This window comes from Microplitis demolitor, chromosome 7, assembly GCF_026212275.2.
Source record: "Microplitis demolitor isolate Queensland-Clemson2020A chromosome 7, iyMicDemo2.1a, whole genome shotgun sequence".
NCBI classification, from domain to species: Eukaryota; Metazoa; Arthropoda; class Insecta; order Hymenoptera; family Braconidae; genus Microplitis; species Microplitis demolitor.
In genome coordinates, this window is record NC_068551.1 from 21,601,471 (window position 1) to 21,627,652 (window position 26,182).

Sequence of the window (26,182 nt, forward strand, 5' to 3'; positions counted from 1 at the left end):
TATATTAGTACTTATTAAATTTGTCTATTAAGAGTTTTCTGAAAATTGTTTTATTAAAGTTAATTGTTTTAGTGTTTTTGATACTAGTTATTTTAAACACTAAAAAATTTTCGGAGTGGATGACTTTTTATTTATTTAATTTCCTCGGAGTGAATTTCACTCTGAAGGGAAGTTTCGGAAAATATTAATTATAAAAAAAATTACTAATGTATAGGGAGCTTAGGTCTTTGATATTTTGACATTTATATCGAGTACGGAAATAATTACGACCTCCCTGAACATATATTCACGCGAAATTATTTTTAAAAATTATAAGCAGCTGATAATAAAATTTTAACAAATATAATTCCACTGAGTCATAAACTGTCGGATGACTTACATCAACCATACCACGAGATAACATTTCATATTGTACCGAAATATAAAATATTCCCATAAAAACTATGTCACTATAGCTATTCAATAATTTAATATTTTCACTATGTATTATATATATGAAATTATAATTTAGTGAGTTACTAAAACATTTTATAAATTAAAAACATAATATTTTAAGTTTAATTGTTAATATCTGAACGAATTATTTATTGAAATAATTATGTTTCTAATTAACAGCTGTTTCTATTAAATATAAATTTATTTAAGTATTAAAACTCCGGACCGGAGTGAACGCGGATTGAAATAAAATCCGCGTCACTCCGAAATCACTCTGCCCATAAAAAAATCCGTATTCACTCCACAAGCGGAGTATTTTTTTTTTAAACTCCGAAACTCCAAGTGAGGGAGTGAATCCAAATTGAAATAAAATCCGTATTTCCTAATGGTTTTTAATTTTCTAATAAAATTACCACTGAATAATAAATATTATTTAATTCTCGATAAATAAATATGTGACTTTTTTTTCGTCATTTCAAGTCAAAACTATTTCAAGAATGTGAATACACTCAGCTTCCATCACCTTCCAAATTGTAAATAAATAATTTTTCAGTTTTCTTATCATAATAATTTAAAAACTAAAAAAAAAAAAAATGTCAACAAAAGTTAACAAGTTAATATTTAAAATAATAAATAGTAATGATAAACATAAAAGTAAGCAGACATAAATGAAAATAAAAAAAATAATTTGAATATTTCAGTGGTTAGTTGACTTAAATTCAGAATGAACTTGTAGCTGAATGGTTGGCAACAAAATGAAAATTCATGAGAGCGAACCATAAGAATAAGTATTTCATTTTATTCATCTGATGAGAAAAAGAGTGAGCTGGCCTTACATAGCACTCAGAAAACAGAAATGAAAAAGGGCGGGCTGAAAAAAGGACTCTGAGGATGAGAGTTAAATGGAGAAAGAATGAAAAAAAAATAGGAAGCGGGAAAAAAGTATACGGATAGTATAAGAATAAGAATAAGAAATAAAAATAAAAATAAATAAGAGAAAAGATAAAAAAATAAGACGCTGGGTCTTGAGAACAGCTTCCACTGCTGTACGTAGGCGTCTACAGGGGAGTAAGACATCAACATCAGGTTTTTATTGCTATCAAGTCGCCTCAAGTAAAATAATGAAAAAGATTCGAATACAATAGATTAAAAGCTGTGTATAATATGATTCAAGACTGACATTCAAACGCACGGATAATCTTTTATTGTTTAACTTTTAATTGTGGAGAGTGTTTTAAAACAACAGCCAATGGCTAATGGCTAATGGATGGGGTAGGGTGAGTCTATTTGCCACGACAACCGACTAGGATACATTTTCATTGTTTTTAGCTGATTAATCCCTTGACAATAGAAAAAAAACAATTTGCCTTCCTACTTCAACCATTTGAGCCCATGTGAACCCTCTTATGTTAATGAAAGTTTGTTTGTTAAAATTAGTTGAAGTAAATTATTATTTTTAATATTAAAAGTATGCACTGTTAGAAATTTCGAGCGAAATTTGCTTAAATAAAATCCAGATCACTCTGAAATTACCCGAGTCAAAAATTGAAACCTTGTTAGAACCTTGAAATTCTAGGATCATGATAGAAAAGGATTTACTAAGTACTTAATTTGTATGGAAAAGCAACTATATAAATCCTACAAATGTCAGTTACGGGAGAAAATGACATGTTTAGTTGTTAAATACACTGCGAAAAATTTTCAACAAATTTTACTATGGGTGCAATGTAACACTGGACCATAAGAAAACTGTTACAAAATTTACAAGTATCCCATAGTAAACAGTATGCGCAGACGACACAATTGGGACCTATGCGCATATGTTTACTATGGGACACTTGTAAATTTTGTATCAGTTTTCTTATGGTCCGGGGTTACGTACCCATAGTAAAATTTAATGGGAATTTTTCACAGTGTAGGCGTTAAAATTTAAAATTCTTAATACTTATCAGAGCCTACATACTAAACATACTATGAAAGCTTATTTAGGCCTATGAATTCCAAACTATTTATTAGAACCTAGTAGACCTACAGTTTTAACATATTTATTTGAGCCTATCAATTTAAATTTTAAAGAAAGATGACTAGACTTTTATTGCCGTCGATTTTTAAATGTCATTTCAAAATTTACTATAGTCCCTGGTTAATTAATGGGTCATATTAATTCCAACACTGAAAAAAATGTTGAGCGAAATGTACTTTTTATATATTGGCATTTACAAATATGTAAAAGTCAATTTTCATACCAAATATATTATTATTCCATTCTACTCTAGCAAATAAATTGTTAAATATTGTTTATTTTATTTTATTGTCGCTATAATTGGACGAATAAAATTAATATTGTGTCACATGTGTGTTGCAAGCTATTAAATTGTAATGTGTATGATGGTATATAGATATTTATATTACCTTGCATTTTATTTTTATAATTTTCAGAATTTCAATATCCAGACATTGTATTTTCTATCTATTGTTATTTATGTACAATATTGCCTCGTATTATTTGTTTTAAAAAAAATTAAATTTTACAGTAACTAATATATTTTTTGAAACAATATTGAACAATATTTTCCATTGTTTGGCTGTTTGTTCGCGTAGGAATAAGAAAATGAATTTTTAAAAATAAATATGATGTGAATGAATATAAATGAAAAGAGAAATATATTAAAAATTCAATATAAAAATATGTCAGGTTGATTTTATATTGAGAAACAAAGAAAGACAAATATGTGTTAAATTTTAATATTTGTCGTTTGTTATATTTATTTATTTAGTTTTTGTATGTTTAATATTTTTATAAAAGTTTAATGAGTTTTCTGGACTGGTGGTGTACGGCTGACCACGAGTAGCAAAGAACCAATTTATCCGGTGGAAAATAAAGACAAAAGACTGAAAGAGAGGAAGAGAGGAAGATTAAAAAAGAGTGGATAAAAAAGGTAAAGTTAAATGAAATAAATAATAAAAAAAAAAAAAAAGACAAAGAATTGTGCTCGTGTGCCAATTGATGGATTCAAGTACTCGGTGAACTTCCTTTGCTCTCCTCTATCCATTAGGATACCATTAAATGTCTGTTCGTTCGTGATTCAACTTCAGAGGGTAAGAGTGGAAATTGTACAATTTGCATATTGACAGAGTGATTCGTTCAATCGTCCCTCGAGTGATAAAAGCCAGATGCACCAGCTCCATCTAATATTATTTATCTATTATTTCATGTCTATACTATAAACATTAGGGTGTGTTAAAAAAATTGAGTAATGTTTTTTTTTTTTGAATGGATGTGGAATTCTGTCAGAGGACGTCAAAATAAAGTTCCTGTGAAAATATGAGCTCTTAATATTGATATTTCGAGGTCGCGAATCATAATTTTCTATTTTCCATTTAAATAACATGGGAAAAAAAATTTAAGTTTGGAATTTTATTCCTCGGCAGTAGCTCATTGAACAGATGAGCTCAAATTTTATTTTTATCAGAAATTAAACGCTCTACAAAAAAAGTCTCTTATCATTTTTTGATAAATCCGTCTGTTAAAAAGTTATTGGAGCTTGAAGTCAAATTTATAGTAAATATCTAGATCTTTTTACTTTTGCGGCGAAACTATCAGACTTATGACAAAATATCATGAGATCTGTTTTGTAGAGAATTTTATTCCCTACAAATTATTTTGAACAAACTTTTTTAAAATTCCGCATAATTTTCTAGTTATTTTCATTTTTAAATCAAGCTCTTTGAAAAAACAGTGTTCTAATCGATTCTAAGAGCTTGACATTAAAATGGAAATAATTGGAAAGTTATGGGGAATTTGAAAAAAATTTATGGAAAATAATTTGTAGGGAATAAAATTCTCTACAAAACAGATCTTATCATATTTTGTGATAAGTCTGATAGTTTCGCCGCAAAAGTAAAAAGATCTAGATATTTACTATAAATTTGACTGCAAGCTCCAATAACTTTTCAACAGACGGATTTATCAAAAAATGATAAGAGACTTTTTTCCGATAAAAATAAATTTTGAGCTCATCTGTTCAATGAGTCATTGCCGAGGAATAAAATTTCAAACTTAAAATTTTTTTTTCCCATGTTATTTAAATGAAAAATAGAAAATTATGATTCGCGACCTCGAAATATCAATATTAAGAGCTCATTTTTTCACAGTAATTTTATTTTGACGTCCTCTGACAGAATTTCATGGCCATTCGAAAAAAAAAAACATTTGTCAATTTTTTTGACACACTCGAAATATATATAGTCATATATTACAGGCAATTACTACTGAATATTCGATGAATGAAATAAGATGGAGAGCTTCATTTTTTATGCGTCATATAAAAATTATGAAAAAAAAAATATATTAAATATAGACACTGTAAAAAATTTTCGGAGTGAACGCGGGTTAAATCCGGAGTGGATGACTGTGTATTTTTATTTAATCCCTTTGGAGTAAAATTTACATCAAAGAGAAGTTTATTGTAGTATTAAAACACTGAACCGGAGTAAATGCGAATTCTAAAAAATCCAGATCCCTTCGAAATCACTCCTGGTTTTTTACAGTGAATCGGGTGATCGTGATATTTTTAGAATTAAAATTTACTTTGACTCATGTGCTTTCATTAATTTTTTTAGTTTTTAGCAAGAATTTTTTCCTGTTTTTTATTACGAAATTAGTTAAATTTATTTGGCTCGCTTTTTATTTAAATCTTCTTAATTACTTCAAAAAACTCAGACAGACGATTTAAAAAGAACCATAGCTCACTAATTAAATTAACATTTTGAAGGCGTTAATTAAGTTTAAATAATTTTCATCAAGTTGACTTCATTTTAAAATAAAAAAACTGTAAAATGTGAGTTGAAACAGCAGGAACGTTTCGATTTAAAATTTTTTTCATTTCAACGAAATTCTGTCAGATTTTTTTACAAGTTTTTGAAGTTCCCAAATTAAGTATTAAATTTTTATCTAAATTGATTTGACAGTCTCTAGTTCTGGCTTTTGATAAATTAAATATTTCTAAAATATATGACTTAAAAATCATCAGTTGCTTAGAAAAAAAAAAAAAATGAATTAAAAAAAATTAGGACTCTTCTCTAAAAACAATTATAATATAAGTAAATTAATACTGAGAAGTAAAATTAAAATAAAGAAGCAATACAATTAATGAAATAGCCAGGGGATTGTTGTTTACAGCAATTGTTGATACTAAAGTACATCGTGGCAGTATATAATTACGTATGCCCCATCGAGCTAAAGTTACTGAATAAAACTGAGCGTATTATCCTTGTGCCTGAGGTTAAAACAACCAGATAGAGAAGTTTCGCTGCACGAGAAAGGGGACGTGTATTCCCAAAAGAATATCCTCTAGTCTACATTACAAGTGACTGTTCTGTTCCTGTGCAAAGTTATATCACAAGGAATACAGTTCTGTCGTAATGAAAAACATAAATAACGTTAATGAATAAATAAATATATAAATATATTGTTGAATAAACAAAACTAAACCAAACGATAGTTATCATATTTGTAATTATATTTATATTTATATATTACACTGGTGTGTATTCAATGTGATTGTATTTAGCATTCATGCTATAGCATGATAATATTTTTCAAGAGGGATAAAACTAATTAAAATTCATATCTTAATGAGAAAACCAGCTCCGAAGTATACGAAGCGTAACCCAAAAAATTACGTACTCTTCTCACGGTGTAGAAACCAATTTCAGAATCATCTCGTTAAATAGATGAGCTATCTTAAAATAAATTTATCCTAAAGTCACTTTATTTTCAATCCCTATTTATAAAATTGCGAAAACAAATTTTTTATATCCCTATTAAGATTTATTATTTGTTACTGTTATTTATTTACAGGAAATTATTAATATCATTATTAACTTCCTGCTAAGAAAATTGCAATTCAAAAAAAGGGAACCCGTATGAAAAAACTTTAATGGTCATTCAAAATTTTCTAGAGTCGAATTTTTTTCAGTAATTTTGCGTAATATTTTTTTCATGAAAAAAGTTAATTTAAATAAATCGTAGCGTGGCCAGTTTTACATGGCATCCTAATAACTGAACGTTGACCGAAGGCAGACGAAATTTAAAAAAAAATTATTCAAAAATTGTGTGTTGATTTAGTCCCGGTGACCGTTATGTTGAAAATTATAAACTCAGTTTGAATTTAATTCAAAAAAAAAAAAATTTTCAGTATTACTTCCATGAAACAGCCAACAAATAACAATATATGTAACATATATATATCAGATTTAAATTAAATTGCAAACTCCCATTTTCAGTGAATTCGTCAGTTAACATCAAAACTAAATAAATTTCTCTGCTCTAAAGCAGAAGCTATTAATAATTTAAAAACCCAACGATCAACAATTTACCTCTGAAAATGACATCTCGATTTCCATTTTCTGCCAAGCAAACAAATGTATATAGCGTCATACATTCACAAATATAATTCATCTGTTATCATAATTTGAATGTAGTCACAATAGACTGTAAATTAAAGTTTCCCTAAAACTAATTTCCATGTGTTTTAAATTAATTAATTAAAACTAAAAAATAATACGCGTATAAGAGCATAAGTATTAAAGTTTAATTAATGTAATGCGGCGTATAACGTCATTGATGCTTTAACACCTGGTGCTAAAGTGAATGAAAATAAAAGTAAAAGAGGCTCATGAGATAATATAACCAAGATAGTCACGGAATGCTAGAGGGTATTAATATCGCTGACCTGACGCGGCAACCAGGCGATGAGGGTAGTCGTCATGTTCCCCATATCCGAGGGTGGCATCATCAGCACATCACACGAATAAAGCACTTCTCTGGAATACTAATTTTCTCGACGCATTAGACAGTTATCCAAGTGATATTCAAGAAATTCTAAGTATGCGGGCTCTAAGCACATGCTCATCAGATACTATACTCATTTATTATATTACTCTGTTATATTAAATACATTAATATGTAATAACAGAATTTATACTTGTGATGATAATGCTGGCAATTAACTATTATTTAAAATTACAAACGAATCAAAAGCACTTTAATTACAATTTATCAGTATTGAAAATTTATATGATTGAAATAATTAAATAAACAAGAATTTAAATTTAATTGAAGTAGGTTAAGTGTAATTGAAATATTGATAATACACGGAAAAAAATAAACTTTTAAAATTACTGTTTGAAATTATAATCCGGAACCCGAGTGTCAATATGGGGAATTTTAACTTTCCAAATAATAAATTTTATAATACGTGTTGTCAACTTTCTAAGTGAATCGTTTATTTAAGAAGCTTCATAAGTCAAGAAAACAAAATTTTTCAGGAAACACAAAAAGCATTTTTCTGAGAATAAAGAGAATAATGTTCTTTCAATGAAAAACTAAATAAATCACGTAATTTTAATTTTCAAAAATTTTCATCATTTCGAAATTTTAAATTTTTGCTCACATGTGAATAATTATAAAAATTATTTCTATACTAATTTATCAATAATAAGAATTTTTCAAATTCCAAAAGTGACGATTAATTTTAATTATCCATATCCGATTTTATGCAAATAATTTCCAAGTACGAATTATTAACACACCTCTAGTACCTATGTATATATATATATACGTCTATATTTTATACTGAGTTTAATTAATTTGCATTTATACATTACATACATTGATAAGTAAATTTAATTATCAATTAACGATTGTTAATTAAAATACAAATAAACAACACAAACTATTGAACACCCGCGAGTCCTAATTTTCGAACTCGATGAACTAAAAATAAATTTTAACGAGATCATTTATATACATATATTGCTAGTTGTATATATATATATATATAGACTGGAAGCAATGTATTGGATAATCTTTTACCAATCAAGCGAATAATCTGCAACATTAAGTTCTTTTTTTTTTTTTTTTTTCAATTCATCTTTCTGATAAATGTGTTCATTATTATTTATTATTACTTTAATTGATAAATTATTGCGAGAATAAATAAAATCAAGATAACGAACTCAGCGAACCCCAAAGCGATTTTCCCAATTCTTTCGGCGAGGGTATCAATAAAAAGGGGATAAAATAAGTATAATAGAAGCCTGACTTAACCATTTTCCTGTAGTTAAGTCGATGTGCTAACGAAGGTATCCACCACAGAACCGTTTCTACTCAACATTTAAGTCCCTTATTCCCGTCCCCCGCTCAGGCTGTTTTCCTCTCACTGAGTTGCTTATTCTCTTCTCATCTCATCTCCTATTCTGTCCTCTCCTATCCTCTCTTCTCCTCTACATTTTCACGGAGGATCTCACATGCACACATTACAACAAGAAGAGTAAAATCGCAAACACCCGCTTCTCATACTTGAATATTTATGACTGCGGAGAAATCGAGTGCGGCATCACGTACAACCCAAGTTTACCCGCAACGAGAAAAAATGGATTAATGAAACTTGATTATAGTTTATAATATATACTTTATACGCCGTAATATATATGTAGATGGATATTGTTCATGTTAATCTATATATATATATATATATATATATATATATATATATATATATATATATATATATATATATATATATATGCATATAAAATATCAAGCATCTTTTACACCAGTACATTTAAGAGAGTTCTAATTAAATTAATTAATTAGCTGAGTTCTCCATACAGCAGTTTAAATTGTACACCAGGCTACTAAAACTGCCTGACAACTTCCAACTGTTTCTACTCATACACACGCATGCACACACATATAAATACGCTTAAGAGATCGAAACAACGGGTACACACATGAGTTTTACAGCCAAAGTATAAGTTTGTTTTCAATGTGCTCATGCACTGCAGATGAGCAAGTAGTGGCGGTTGTATAAAGTCAGACCTGCCGGGTTTTATATGTCCGTTATGTGTACATGAGCGTGCACACATATGCGTTACATATATATTTGTTGTGCCGTTTCATTTTATTTTTTTTTTTTTTGTTTAGAGCGGAGTAGAAATAAAATGTTAAATTTACGAAAATAAATTAAACAAATAAAGTTCAGTTGTAAAAACATTATTGTAGAAAATTTTAAATTAAAGTAGGTTGTAATGTAAAGAAAATAGACAATAGAAGAAAGACGTAAGAAATTATTTTATAAAAATGTCTCGGGTTTGTAAGACGGTTTTTGAAATTAGTTATTGTGGGAATGGTTAAGTTTAAAAAATATATAAAGTTTATGATCATTTGAATGGTATAATTTGTGATTTGTGAAGGCAAAATGGATACTAGAATTATGATTTCAGAACTTTGTCACTTTGAAAGTTTTTTATGAAATTATTATTGTTACCAAAAATTATATTCTGAAATTACAGAAGTGCCTCTATTGATAGATGGATAAAGAATTTTTTCAAACGTTCCTTTTCAAAATTTTTTGAGTTTTAGGGCTGGTTTATTATGATTAGATTTTTTTTCTCAATAATTTAATTTTTTATACATTTATCATTTACTAGTAACTGGATCCCGATAACAATAATATCATTTTTACTATTTAATATATTATACATATGTGAAATCAATATTATAATACCTTATTGAACAAAAGCTATATAATTACATCACACAACAATTAGTAATATATATATATATATATATATATATATATATATATATATATATATATATATATATATATATATATATATATATATATATATGTGTGTGTATCATTTGTAGGAGAATTTGGCTATTGGGTCAGTTGCAGGAATAAAAGAACAAGTACCATTGGATAAACCTGCATACGTGTGCGTGTATATGTATATATCTATATATATGTATGTGTGTGTATACATGTGTAGAAAACAGAAAAAAATGGAATGCATCAGTGAAATTACAAAACCGGGTGTGTTATAGAGTGAAGTGCATACAAGGGCGTTGGATCAGTGTGGGAATACGTTGAGAAAGGATGAACGACCAAATAGTATACATGGATATATATGTATATATATATATATACATGCACGTATATGTATATACTGTATACTCTATACCGTCGAATATGTATATATCAGTGCGATATTTATTTGAAGCATGGAACAGTCTCTCAGAGAAATTCGAGTTCAAATCGCACACGAGACATTCGCAAAATGCACATCCGACTGTAACTTCAATATTAAAATAATAAAATGAAATTTGCAATATATAAATTAATAAACCTGTATTTTAAATTTAATTTCAAGTATTGCATTATTTTATTATTATCCTATGAAACATCACTCCGATTATTTTTTTGTAAAAAAAAAATATGAATTTAATTATTTTAATTAAATAAATTCCAGCGATTCAGGTGCTTTGAATTGTTGATAAATTATTATTGAATTGTTTTTTTTGGAAATTATATGACTGAGTTTACTATGAATTAATTACTTTATTAATAAAAAATGTAAAATTTGATTATATTAATTTTTTTGTTAAACAATTTACATGTTATCATTATAAAATGAAAATTTTTGATGCTATCATTTGTAAGTTTACGTGTCACCGTACGTTATTATAAAGAAGCACGTGCACCGTTAAATATTTAATGGCAACTTCCGAGTATTTTAAGGAGTAGTTTTATAAATCTGAATCAACGTGAATAAACAAACCTTGATTAAAAATAAATAAATAAACAACTCACCAATTTATTTTTCCAATAAGATTGTAACTCTGAAGCATCAATTAAACATTTTAAAGTAAAGTTACATTTTTTATAATAAAGTTATTCATTTCAAGTCGTAGATGCATGTTAATAAAACAAACTTTCACTAAAAAACATAACAGTAATTGAAATAAATTTCAAAATGTTTATGCATGTTAAAAAAAAAAAACAACAACCATAATAATAATTTTCCCACTTCACGAAGTAATTCACAGAAAACACAGTAATTAAAATTTGTTTATTTATTTATTCATTACAAAAGATGTAATGAAATTATAATAAATGTAAATGTTAAGTCGTAAAGACGGTGAAAGTTTAATTCAAATATGAAAATAATTTTCACATTATGCTGGCGAGATTAAAAAACGGCATGTTACCTGGATACCTCGCGGGAGCAGACTGGACCAGCGACGTGACAACGGCTCTGCGACCGCGGCAGGCTCCGCTCAGACGCAGAAATGCTACCACACAGATCTCTCTCTCTCTTTTTCTCTTTATCTTCCTCTATCTCTCTAAACTCTCTCTCTCGATTACATAGTCAGTTTGTCTCTGTCTCTCCACCCTTCAGCGCCTCTTGTCCACTGGGTGTTCCACCCCGATTCTAGCTCTCCCTCTCTCCAGTCAGCATCAACTATTTCCCCACTTCTATCGATCCCCGCGTTGAGAAAGCACCCATGTTCCACTTGCTCCAGCAGCCGACTAGAGACCGGAGACGCGAGAAACTTGCGTGCAAGTATGCTATAAGGGATAGTTTTGAATGGTCTTTGAGGAAACGAGACAAGGGAATTGTTGAGAACAAGATAGAGTATATGCTAATAAAAACTCATATTAAACTAACATCCCCCGAACAAAAAACATTTTAATAGTCATAATTAAGATATATGAATAGATTATCGACAGCTATTATCAGATTAATATTAACAATGATATTACTAACAATAGATAATAGATTATGGAAAAAATAATTACGCTACAGGGTATCTAAAAGCATGCTAAAGAGAAACTGACGGGATCTTATCATTCGTTTTCTTCGGGACATAGTAAGCCAAAGTATAACAAATTGAGATCACCCTCAGCTAAAATATTATTCAATCCATGTCAAAATTAGTTTTATATAAAATCATTTTTTTTTCTGTTATGTATTGAAAATTCTGCTTCAGATGATGTTCAAAGGAGTATTGATTGCGTTTTGTTTTTTTTTGTTGTAGTAGGGGAGGGGAGGCACAATTGACAATAAGAAAAAAATGACCAATTTTTGTTCCTGAATGAATTTATTTGTAAATTCAAAAAAGAATGTCAAAATATTTCAAATACTGATCAATTTCCCTTGGGTTGAATTTTATTGAGTAACAAGAAGAATTTTCGAGGCAAAAGTCCTTTGGATTGGAATTTTTCAACCAAGTAATTCTTTATGTCACTAAAAATCCTTTTCATAAGAGTTTTATTTTATTTTTTTTTTTTTTTTTGTTGTACAGCACACGAAATTGTAACTTAATCTTTTTCTGTAATGAGACATTCCCTAAAAATCAAAATAAAAATTTGAAAAAAAAAAAAAAAAAAAAATAACGATATTGACATTTTTCTTTCTACTCCTCAAGTAATTACTAAAAAAATTTTATACTTATTTTTAATCACCCAAGTCCAATTTATGTCCATTTCCATTTGATACCCATAGAAGTTCAAAAAAGTTTTTATAACCGGAATATAAAAATTAATTTTTTAAAAACAACATAATCATTTCTCCTCGATTCCCTTTACTCAATTTTTATACTTTTTTAATCACTATTGCATTTAAAAAAGCAGAATAAGAAACATAAATTTAAAGTTATTAATTTTTATGGCGCGTTAATTTAAAATTTTTTAAATAACTTAAACTTACGAATTTTTTATTCAGCATTAAATAGAAGGTATTTTGTTTTATTTTTACTTAATAAAATATTTTACGAGAAGGAACTAAAATAGTATTATTATTAAAAATTTATAATTATTTAATCTCTGTTATAACTTTAAAATTTGATCCATAAGTAGGTTTTACAAGTAATAATAATTGAATTACAAAGTACTTATGAGAAAAAAAGTTCTCTCATTATTTAGTTGAATAACTTGAAACTTTTTAAGTGAAATTACCCTTGTGGTTTCTTTGACGATGAAAATCTCTTTGAGTTAACGCTAAATTCAATCGGCTATTATTATTATTTATAACAATTTACAATAAAAAATATAAGCAAGACCGTCGATAAAGGGTGAATCTCATCAGGACAAGTTAACTTGTTCATCAGCACCCACTAAGACACGGAATATTTTATCAAAGCGACCGAATGAATTTTTACAGACGAAACGTTATAACGTGGAGCAGTGAACTTGAAATCTGTATGTCTGGTAAGACCGATTGAGTTTACTGGTCTTGGCATATATCCGGCTTTAGAGAATTTACCCAAGTGACTTTTCTCTTCTTTACTTCCGATCCCTATATACATAATGCACTACTCACTTTAGACATAAAAGTACAACTGGAACTTAATCAAGACGGCTTAAATATCAACATCAAAACCTTGAAGTTTATCATCAACTCGAGCTTCAAGTTATTACGATTTGATAGTTCTTTGCATGCATACGACCCTCGCCCCTTTAGCTGTATTTCAGGAAATTTGTTTGAGATAAATTAGTACTCCCAGGTTAATATACACAGCTAAGCTGTATGCTACAAGCAGAAGTTTAAAATCGTTAGTTGATGACATTGGTTTAATACATGACTTGTAGCTTTTTAAGCTGCTTATTTATTACGCTAGTAATAAGAGTTGGATTTAGGTGTAAAACAGCTACAAGTTTTCAAAGCAATGCTGAATAATATTAAAATCGTAAAAATTTTCTTTACATTTCTATAAAAATTTTATTTACACTGTAAAAAATCCGGAGTGAATACGGACTTTATTTCAATTCGAATTCACTTCCTCGCTTGGAGTTCCGGAGTTTTAAAAAAAGTTACTCTGCATGGGGAGTGAATAGGGATTTTTTTATGGGCAGAGTGATTTCGGAGTGACGCGGATTTTATTTCAATCCGCATTCACTCCGGTCCGGAGTTTTAATACTTAAATAAATTTATATTTAATAGAAACAGCTGTTAATTAGAAACATAATTATTTCAATAAATAATTCGTTCAGATATTAATAATTAAACTTAAAATATTATGTTTTTAATTTATAAAATGTTTTAGTAACTCACTAAATTATAATTTCATATATATAATACATAGTGAAAATATTAAATTATTGAATAGCTATAGTGACATAGTTTTTATGGGAATATTTTATATTTCGGTACAATATGAAATGTTATCTCGTGGTATGGTTGATGTAAGTCATCCGACAGTTTGTGTCTCAGTGGAATTATATTTGTTAAAATTTTATTATCGGCTGCTTATAATTTTTAAAAATAATTTCGTGTGAATATATGGAAAGGGAGCTCGTAATTATTTCCGTACTCGATATAAATGTCAAAATATCAAAGACCTGAGCTCACTATGTAAAAGTAATTTTTTTTTATAATTAATATTTTCCGAAACTCCCTTCGGAGTGAAATTCATTAATAGCGAGTTTCACTCCGAAGGGGAGTAAATAAATAAATAGTCATCCTCTCTGCGTTCACTCCGGATTTACTTCAGATTCACAACGCAAATTTTTTACAGTGTAGAATAAAAATATATTAGGTAGGGGAAGGGTGCTGGGAAATGGGAATGTTATAAAAACAATTCATTTCCTTGAACCTGAACGTGCTAAACTACCATGAAAAATTTTTTTCTCTTCATATTTTAAAAATTGAATAGGCTAAAAAACGTACATTTAATAAAAAAAAATTTTAAAATAAGTCAGTGACATTTTACATTGTTGAAATGAAGTAGAAGTAATAAATAACAATTTAAAAGTATTTTAGAAAAATAAATTCTTCCATAAAAATTTTCCGACATCCTAATATGTTTGAATCTTTTTTAAAGTAAAAAAAAAAAGTATCTTACACAGACGCAGTACTTACTTGGTTTTGTGTAAATATTAAATGCGATTTACTGACAGTAGTTTTTTTCATTCCAAAGGTAGACAAGATTTATCTAAAAATACTAATCAAGACAGCTACGGTTCTTTAAAATTTAAGAAAAAAATCTGAAGAATAGCGTTATTTATCACCCACTCGAAATTCTCACCCGGAACAAAATGGCGTACTGAAATTTTCGCCTTGAAACCTAACCCTTGCAAAAAGTCATTTAAAGTGGATTAACAATTTCTAATTACGCGGCAGACGTCAAAATAATTTTTGTACCGCTAATGAAATTTTTCAAAAAACGATCAATTTTTGGAGTGCTTACTTTTAAATGGTTATTTGAGCCCGACATATATGAAAAAGTACCTGAACCTCAACATCCACGTCGAAGATAAATCGACGGAATAACAAAAAATGTATGTTATATTTTTATAATATATTTTATTGAAAAGAAAACAAGAAAATGCAGCGGAATAAGTTGTAGTGTATAGAGTAGATTATCATCGATAGATCGAAAGAAGTCTGCTGACCGTTAACAATGTGAGAATACACCAGTTGATCTTGATGGATTCTATCGTATCTGAACAAACTTTTATCTGTTATATATACACAGATATATTTATATACAAAATAGACATGGGATATCTGTCGGAGAGTCACTTGGTCGAGTTGTAAAATTCAAGGCAGCCTTTATTCTTCTCGAAGGTATTCGGTATTTATTTTTTATACTGATAGTTTGCTAAGAAAAGTTTATAAATATATATTTATGAGGGCAGATAAATTGTTTTATTTCAGAAATATAGAGTGTAAGTAAGTGAGATAATTGTAAGTATCGGTATTTGATGATGAAAAGAAGTGTAAGAGTTTTTATGAGTTGAGTGAGTGAGTGTATAAGGTTGAGTGTAGTTTGGATGACCACAAAAGACACATGAAGAGGCTCCTCAGCGAAAGCTTTCCAGAGATCTTCTAGCTCATCCGCCTACTGGTGAGTCAACTGAGAGAACATTTCTCGAGGGCTCAGTTTCGGCCGTTACTCTTTCCCTATTTCTCCTGCATCCCTACGGGAAACTCTTCAAACTAATCCCGAGCTCTCTACACTAGTGCTTCAAGCGATTTTTCCAACTCCTGCTTTTTTCTCGGACTCATTTTATTTTATTTTTTTTTTTTTTTATACCTTTGCCACTTTCATACACAACTATGTACTTACCCTTATTGCACATAAAACTAAAATTGTGATTTTTTGTAAATCGATACCACAAAATAAATAAAATTTTTTTTTTTCGAAATCAAACTTCCGTCCGAACTCCAGCCCATTGCCCGGATTTATGTTTCAACGTTACAACTTTTATCCTTTGAATATTATAAAAAAAAAGAAAAAAAAGTTTGTTTGGATATTTTTTTAAGCCGCAGTTTGATGCCGTTAAAATAAACGTTTGAAAAAATTCTATTGAACAGAAGATAAAAATCAAATATTTAAAGTCAATTTTTTTTTAACATTCATAAGTTTATGTTTATACTTCTACTCAAAAATTATCAGCAATGATGAGAATAAAATAACCCTGTATATAAATAAAATTCAAACAACCGCATGATGATTTGTGTCACGTTACGGTCTAATGAAAAATTGAATCATTTTTATTCGCTCAACTCTTTCCCATGTATATATTTACACACATATATTAAAAAAATAAATGTATGTATATCTGTATATCCATGTATATATAATATATATAATAAAATAGGCTAGCTCGTATTTTACGCCCTGCAGTGGCCAGTGAATCCCACAACGCGCGTGGTGGTCAACTGGCGGCTTTTTAATCAAATGTCCGCGGTTTTTATCATCGCCCGTGCAACTCTCCCAACCGCACCCATGCCGCGAATGCATTTCACTACGTGACAAATAGCTCCACCAAAAAGTAACATGAATAAAAAAAATTTATAAAAGACTGTCGTAAAATGTACACTCACCGCAAACCTATGCCGTAATAAACTATGCATCATTTATTATTTATTTTTTTTTATTATTGTTATTATAGCAGCTAAAAACTCTTAACAATGTAAATTAAATGATTAATTAATCCATCATAGTCAGGTAATTAGTCAGAAAATGATAAATTTTACCCTTGAGTAGGAAAAAATATAAAAAACTAATAGAAAAGGTAAAAATAAATAACGAAATACTTCCACAGCGTTTGCTTAAATAAACTAGAATTTATGTCGCCAAATATCGAAAAACCCATTAGTTTCCTACACATGAGTATTTATACACATCTACACACATTATAAATACATATGAGTATTTTTACATGATAGCAGTAAACGAGATATGTGTACCCATATCATAGCCATCAAAGCCAAACGAATCTGTATTGATAATCTCGTAGTTGGAAGATACAACACATAAAATCAATCAGCTTTTAAAAAACAACCTATATAAAATATAAACTAAATATTTATTGTTGAATGTTCATATATTGGGTCGATGAATTTATTTATTTACTCAGTCGTATAAATGTACGTTTTTATTTCGCGCTGAATAAATAAAATGCTCGGTGAATCGATTTGATAAGTAAAAAATATATGATAGCCGTGTAAAACGATATCAATTTTCTAAGCACAACAACAAAAATTCTCATTACTCTCAACTTGTAGACGTTCACTTTTATTTCTCATCTTTTTTGTTTTTCTATAGGGAAAAACCAACCAACACACACAAAGAGTTTGAAGCTGGAAGCTGTTTGGCTCACAAGCCAGATCGTGCTACACCATTTTGTGGCGTTCTTGATTGCATTCCATTTCACAAGACTGCATCATCCTTTTTATTTTCGTAATTCGTATTTTCCTCAACAAGAAAGAGTAAACAATATTACGGCAAAAAAAAACTAATAACAAAAATATTTGCTATTAATATTGTAGAATAATTATCAGATGAGATGATTAAATACTTGGTGGAAAATGTGAACAGGATTTCTGGATATTTCAAACTGATCTGTGAATAATTACCGGCAGGAATAGGAATCTTGAAGCTCGAAACATCCTGACTATCCAAACGGAACGGAGCTTTCAGCCTAAAATCCTGGAGTATTCCATTCATCCAATTTTGTTTACAATCTTGTATTTTACGAATTTTTTATTCTTAAGAATTGTTGAATTCACAAAATTTTTCTATTTTTAGATCATCTCTTCCGAATGTTAGGCACTAGACTACGATAACTTGAAAACCATTCACATAACAAGAAACTTTGGTATACATAAAAGTTTTGAACCCTTTAAATTTTAGTTTTGAGAAAACACTATCCAACAAAACTGTTATCGTTACGATGTAAAGTCATGAAACTCACTGGCGTATGTACAATTTCACACTCAAATTAATCGAATAACAAAATTACAAATTTTTTTTTCAGTTATCAAAAGTTTTACAAGTATTTTATAGCTTCTGATAAAAGAATGTCAACAAAGTTAAAATTAAACACGGCAATCTTGATTCGGTTTTCTCATTCAGAGAAAATTAGATTTTCCTTTCATTAAAAATTTCAGAATCTACAAATTAATTATAAAATGCTCTACTTTTCCGGTGGTTGAGGGCCTAAAGCGATAACAAAAATAATTTTTGCTACACCTCCGAGTGTTTTCGGAGCTCCTGATTCGCTGAGTATGCAACAACATAAGCTGATGGCTTAAATCCTGTCGGCAACTTTTTGCAGTCATGAAAGTAGACTCAGAGCAAGAAATCGAAGTGAGTACGACTCGGATGGCTCTAAAGCCAACAGTCTGTTCAAGAAATGTTTATGTTACATCTGGTAGTGTTTTGAGAAGCTGGCTTCGTACTCGAAATATATGTATAATAAAATAATATAAATATATCATAGGTATATAGCGAGAAAGGTTACTACCTTAGTAGTTCCTTGAACGATTCTAAATCGGCTCCCAAGCTATTATGTATCCTACCATAGGGGAGATATTTAAAACTGATATTGACAATATATATCTTCATGTTTTTTTAATTCGTTTACTAAATTTTTTTATACTCCATGTATACTTGAGGGATGAACAAAATGAGTTCCCTGTATGCTATATTACTCTCGAGAGAGATTCGACACTAAGTGCTTCCGAATGATCTACATGTATGTAATAATAATAACAGATAAAAATAAATATTTTAATAGGGTCATTAAAACATCAAGTTAACGTACATGCTAGTTATTTTACCGGGAATGGCCATCCCCGAAAGTTACAATCAATTTCATCGATCGAACCGTAATATCACTTTACCCAACCCCTTGCCCTCTTTCTAACAACGAGTGAGACAGAACGCGAGAGTAGAGAAGGAACGAGAGAACGAGCGAATGATAGCAACGCTTATATTGGATGCGAATAACGCAAGCTGCACCGAGTTTTCGCGATGATAAAGGGCGCATAAAACGCAAGCGCATTCAAGTATGCGTTCTTCAGTCAGTATGTATACAGCGATGACATAACAGAACCACCAATACATGCCTGAGACTTAGACATCGACATCGTTATTTATCGCTGTCAGTACATGTTACTCATCGATCGACATTGCTCACTCAACCGCGACAAACTATTTAGACTTATGAAATTTAAAACCTTACAGCATAAACATAATTTCATATCGCGTTGCAAATAGCGGGAAATTTCGAGCAAAATAACTCATCGGTTTGTGGGAAATAAATTTATTATTATTTTCATAAATATTTACCCATTTAAAAAAAAAAGTTTTAAAAAGATTCATAGCCGCGAATTTCAAAATTTGAGACAATTCTGAACATGAGTTGATCATTTTTGTAATTAAAAAAATTCAAGATCAGAAAAATTTTCTATTTTCAGATCTCGCTATTGAAAAGTTAGTGGAAAACTCTTTTTACCCTTGAACATTTTCAAAATTCAAAAAATGACCAACTAGAAATTCAAAATCGTCCAAAATTTGGAAGTTTACTATTATCAACTTTTTTTTAACATTTTTAAAATGAATATTTTTTACATGGACATTTAATGACAAAGAAACGACAGAACAAATTGACCTCAGGCATTATGGTCAGTTAAAAAGTATTTAACAAAAAACAATTAACTCGATTGTTAATTTTATCTATTTCACTTTCATTTTCATTATTTTCATTTAAGAAAATCTCTGCAACAGCAAACACTGAAAAAAAATTTTTCGTTTACTAAAAATTAAGGAGTAGTCACACTGGCTGGGGTGGTCAACTTGTCCTGTCCTCCTCTAACTGAGAGTCAACCTTTTTAAGACTCTAACAATTTTTTCTTAAAAACGGAGTCTTACTCAGCTTAAAACGCTCACGAATTCTGTAATGTCCCATTTTGCCCAATGTTTCTCGAAATTTAAAGTAAAACTTTAAACGATTTAGTGCCTGTGTATTAAAATTCCAATATCATGACTGTATGATGACTTTTAACGCGTCTTCAAACACGTTCTGCAGTTGACGATCTAACACCAAATTTAATCTGTAATTAAAACTGATTACACTTTAATTATCCGATGCATACAGCTGTGAATTTAATGAGAGTTATAAGTAATGAGCTAAAGAGCGTCTCGTTTAATAATCAAGGTTTCAGAACCAGCAAGTTTTAAATAAATTTAAAATAAACTAAATATTTGAGTTTAAGTAATTAAAAGTATTTTTTCGTTATTTTGAATTATTTTAATATCCTGGAACTGAGAAACGAAATAAAGTGTGTACTTATGCACGTCGAAAGAGACATTAAGTATTCATACGTTCATATCTTTACTGACTTTACTCAAGAAGTCGGTTTAAAATTGATAATATTCCTTCTCTCTTGAACTGTGTACACAAAAAACGTATTTGCCTGGATATTAAATTTATTTTTTAAATGGAGGAATATGATAACAAGATATTATCTATGTAATTTTAAGATGAAATGGTATGAAACCGCCTCTGGTGACTCTACTCCAGTCTCTGAATTCTCAGTGTTGAGTTTATACGTATACATCAACTGCTCACTTACATTACTCAACAGTCCGTAGTAGTAAATACTAAGCAGTAGTGGTGCTCGTTGAGCCCAGTAGTGCCAGTATAGTAGAAACCAAGTAGCAGTACCTTAGTAGATCCTACTTGACGTCGTTGAAAACGCTGCAGGCTGGACTTGGGAATTTCACAATTTAACCCTCGTCTACTTTATCAGTTATTTAATTAGAGAACACGAGTATAATATTTACAGTATATATACTATTTAACTAAATACACTGTACAGAGTTAAGGGATAATGTTTACATTTTAAATCATACTTGCTTTAGAATAATCATAATATTTATTGTTAATTAATTATTACTGATAACCTCAAAAGGAGGGCTACGAAAAAATTTACTTTTTGATCGAGGTAATTTTTCATTATGATGAAAAATTTTTTTTTGGGGTAAATTGGAGTAGACTCCAAAAATAAAAAATTTTTTTTTCAATGTACCTGAAAATCGAGATATTTTTCACGCAACGAAAATGAAAATTATTTATGTAATTTGACTCTAAAGGTGACTTAAAGGTAGTTTAAGGTGGCCTGCAATTATCGGCTGACGTGCGAAATATTTCTGAAATCTCTGATTATCAGGTATGTTTTTTTTATATTTTTTCTAAATTCAACACGTTTGCAGTAATTCGCGTAATTAAGACACTGTGAAAAATCGGGAGTTAACGGATTTTATTTAAACCCAAATTCACTCGAGTTCCGGAGTTAAAAAAAAACACTCTGCATACGGAGTAAATAGGGAGTGTGGCTTTTCAGTAAAGCGATTTTGAGGATATGAATTTGATTTCAATTCACATTTACTCCGTTTCGGAGTTTTTTTATTAAATAAGCTTCCTTTCGGAGTGAATGTCACTCCAAGGGGATTAAATAAATAAATAGTCATCCGCTTCGCAATCATTCCGCATTTAATCTGCGTTCACTTCGCAAATTTTTTACTGTATTATTCCGATACGGTTCAAAAATAAAAGTGCAAAAAAAATAATTTATAAGAATACGTCCCGGGAGGTGAAATTGCTTATAAATAATTGTCAAAGTACTAGATCACAATTTACAACCATTGAAAAAAAAAAAAAATAAACGAATGTTTGATTTGATTTAAAAATTCATAAAAATTCAAATGCACGCCGATAATCTTTTTTTTATTGGACTTATGGCTCATAACTCAGATCCGATACCGTGTTTATAATAAAAAATTGTCCTCTAAATCACCAGCATTAATCTCTAATACAGAAACTTCCGGCTCCATAATAAATTATCCTCACATAAAATAATCAAGGGAAGATAATTTGTGTGATCTGACAGAAAACCTTGTAAAATCGTAATTTAATTGATTTAATTAGTAATTAGGCAGTATAATTAAAAATAAAATGTAAAACTTAAATAAGTTAAATAAATTTGATCTCGTTGAAATAACTCGGCGAGTTAAAACGAAAAAATAAAATAAATAATAAGAAAGAAAGAAAATAGTACAGAGGAAAACGCAGTTCTGGAGAGTAGATAATTCAAAAGGGAGCTTAGGGAGCAAAAGCGTTATATCTCTGGCTTCACTGCACCTGCACTCTACTACTATAGTATTATACGGTATTCTTACTTTTTCTCTTCTGTTGGTGTACCAAAATCACTATCTTAACCAAACCCACCCACCCACCTATCTACCCGAACCCACAGTTTTTCCAGTGTGTGCATTCACGTGAGAAAACTTGCCGGCTAACTACCTAAAGATTTCAAAAGCTACGAGATTTTATTCCACAATAAATGTGTGGCTGTGCCTTTAAATGTGTAGTGTACCACCAAGACTAATGAAAACTTTCTTTTCAGAAATAAATTTATGAAAGAATATATAATCTAAATAAATAAAAAAAAGTATATCGTCCTCTTAATATTTTATTATAAACACATTTCTCGCAGGAAAAAGTCTTTAAATTAAACATAAACATGAATGTCTTTTTTTATAAGTCGCAGTAATAAAAAAAAACTACTATAAAAATTATTATTTTTATAATGAGTTATTTAAAAAATATATGTATATATACATATACATACGAGTAAAGAATTGGAGTAGGGGAACCGGGGCAAGACGGCCCACCTAAGCCGATCATTATTATTTGTGGCTTTTAACCATCAGGTCGATTTACTCTCGTCCAACTTTAACTCAATTTACCAAAATTTTGGTGAAGCTCTTGAAAAAAATTTTTTTTTTTAGGGCAAGACGGCCCCCTCCGAAAAAAAAATGAAAAAAAATTTTTTTTTTTTAATTGTAAAAAAATTTCCCGCGTTATAAATGTTTATATTTTTCTCTTTAACAACTGTATTTACTTTTATATTACTCGAAATAACCTTTTTTGATATAATACGAGTAATTTGTTCACTTCTGTAGAAAAAAATTGTGTTTTAATTTTTTTCCAAATGATTGTTACTGTCTCTCCTGTCACGGACTGTATTCGAAATCAAAAGAATTATGGATTCAATGTCAAAAATGTAAAGAATGAGCTCATGATACCTGTGCAGGAGTTGACGAATATTTTTCCGATATGTACATTTGTGAATACTGTGAGGATTTATTTATAATACACTTAAATTAAATTTAATATCGAAGAAAATATTTTTGTTACATTTGAATAGTTAATGTTGTTAATTTTATAAATATATTATTCATAATGTTACATATAATAATTATAATTGTTCTGTTGGATTCTATAACAAATTATATGAATAAATTAAAAGTTATTTAATAAAAAATAACTTTATTGATTAATAATTATTTTTCTATTGAATGAAAAATTGATTATTGGTATTCTTAACTTTTTCAAATGCTCTACTTTACTCTAAATCCATAGAATTAACCAAAAAATGATATTTCTATCAAATTAATCATGACTAGGGTATAATAATATGAAATACATTTTTTTTTAGAATTTTGGAGTGGTTCATTTTGCCCCTAGTTTCATGTATAGGGCTAAAAATGAGTAAAAAATCTGAATTTGTGATAATCAAAAGAAAACAAGAAAAAAAAAATTTTGGTTAATTTTTAAGGTGGGCCTTCTTGCCCCAGGGGGCCGTCTTGCCCCGGTCTCCCCTATTATAAACATGAATATATCACTGAACTGAATCTTTAAATATAAACTTATGAATAAGTTGAGAAATACTCATAAGCAAGTGCCACTCATTCTTTTTAAAATTTAAAAAAAAAGATTTTTTACAAATTTAATTTGTCGCACTGTGTGTCCCCTATTTGTTTATAAGTTTTTTAATGAGAAACGAGATTATATTTTGTGCTTACAATTTTCCAGGCATTGAAAGTAATTTTTATTTAGAGTATGAAGTAAAAAATTTCAATGAATTTTCCTTGGGTCATAAAATACGTCACGCAAAATTTTACCTTTTGAGACTCCCCCCCCCCCCTTCGTCACGCCGTGTCTCATTTTCTGAAACCCCCTCATCAAAATTGTGACGGAAATATATGCATAGAAATATTTATATATTCACTAATATGAAACGAATGACTCTTTCGTAACAAAAAAATAAAATTTAAAAAAACTGAGAGGAAAATTTTCAATAGACCCCCGACCACCCTTGTCAAAGGAAGCGACACCCTACCCCTATAAGAGCGACCGTATTTTTAAACCGCTCCTTAGAATATTTTTTGTCCAGACAGAAAGAAAAAATAATATCCGCAGTTGGAGTTTCCGAGCAAATTAACTAAAAAAAAAAAGAAATTTAATAATAGATAAGCAATTACTCGGATAATTTCTCAGATAATAAACGTTATCATAGCGTATTTCAATAGCGATTGGTATTTGTAAAGGATTGGCTCGTATAATCCATCTGTATAGCTGCTACCACAATCATTCAACACTTGTATCAAATGTAAGGTATTACCCATTAGAATCTTGAGTATTTGATTCGAGTACTTGAACTACGCTTATCATTCTGATAAAATGAAATTAACAGCAAATTATCACCAATTAGCTCCAATGGCACAGCTTATCTGGAGAGCCGGCATAAAAAATTTTGAATTATATATACATGTATGTATATATATATATATATATATATTTTAACAATGACGTCAGAGAATTTACGAATGCCTACTCTTTAGCAACAGAGTAGTGTGCATCTGAATATTTAAGCTTGCCGAGCCAAATTTAGATCAGTCTGTTTAGTCGCCCGTAAGAGAATGTTTTAAGAGCCGGGAGCCAGCGCTCAACGGCTGTCTTTTCTTATTTTGTATCTACTACATTTAAAAAATAAAATAAAGTTTAGTATAAATAAAGTTGTCAAGGAAATAATAAAAGAAAAACAATAAAAGTTAAGTTAAACAACAAGCTCTCGAGTATCAACTTAACTTTGTTGACTACAGGGTCAAAGTCGTGCTCTTACAATACGTGAGTTACATTTAATATTTATTCAATTCCACTTTATTCGCTATTAATTTTATCCAAACGATAAAAATCACCATGAAATTAATTTTTTTAAATTATTTATTATTTGCTTTACTATTTTATACTTTAAATTTACTCGGATAAAATATTTATTTGCTAATTAATTTTGTACTCAACTTTTAATGAAAATTAATTTTTTTACCTAATTAAGTAACTCGAGTAATTTATTTATTTTAAATTAATTAAAATATCAAAATTCTAAAAACTTTTTTTTTTTTTTGAATAAACACTGCGTAGTAATTTTATAAAATAATCATTTCCGCTGGAAACATAATTTTATTTTTTGCCAAAGCAAAGGCAACTCATGAATTACATGAAAAGTAAAAAAAAAATTACTCCAGTAATTTAATTAAAAAATATAACGGTGTATAAACAGACTGATGTATGTACTTGAAAGCAATGGTTGCAAAAATACATCAAGTTGTATGTATACAAGGTATCTACATAACCGCGAACGTATGTACTCGATCAAAAGCACAGGTATGCTACGTAAGGCCAAATATTATTTATTTATTTGTTTATTATTTTAAATAAATGTAATGGCATTAAAATTAAAATCTTTTGAA

The 26,182-nt window shown here is 29.2% G+C and overlaps 1 protein-coding gene across 3 annotated transcripts in view; it reads left to right on the forward strand.

The window, feature by feature from the left end:
- The window catches only part of LOC103579584 (glutamate receptor ionotropic, kainate 2), a 235,429-nt gene that overhangs the window by 183,190 nt on the left and 26,057 nt on the right, over window positions 1–26,182 (forward strand). The window contains exon 1 of one of the 3 annotated variants that reach the window (XM_014441747.1): window positions 25,347–25,559. The exons of the other annotated variants lie outside the window; for them this stretch is intronic. The gene's annotated coding sequence lies outside the window, so the exon portion shown is untranslated. Of the gene's footprint in view, window positions 1–25,346; window positions 25,560–26,182 lie in introns of those variants that run through there. 3 annotated transcript variants of the gene reach the window in all.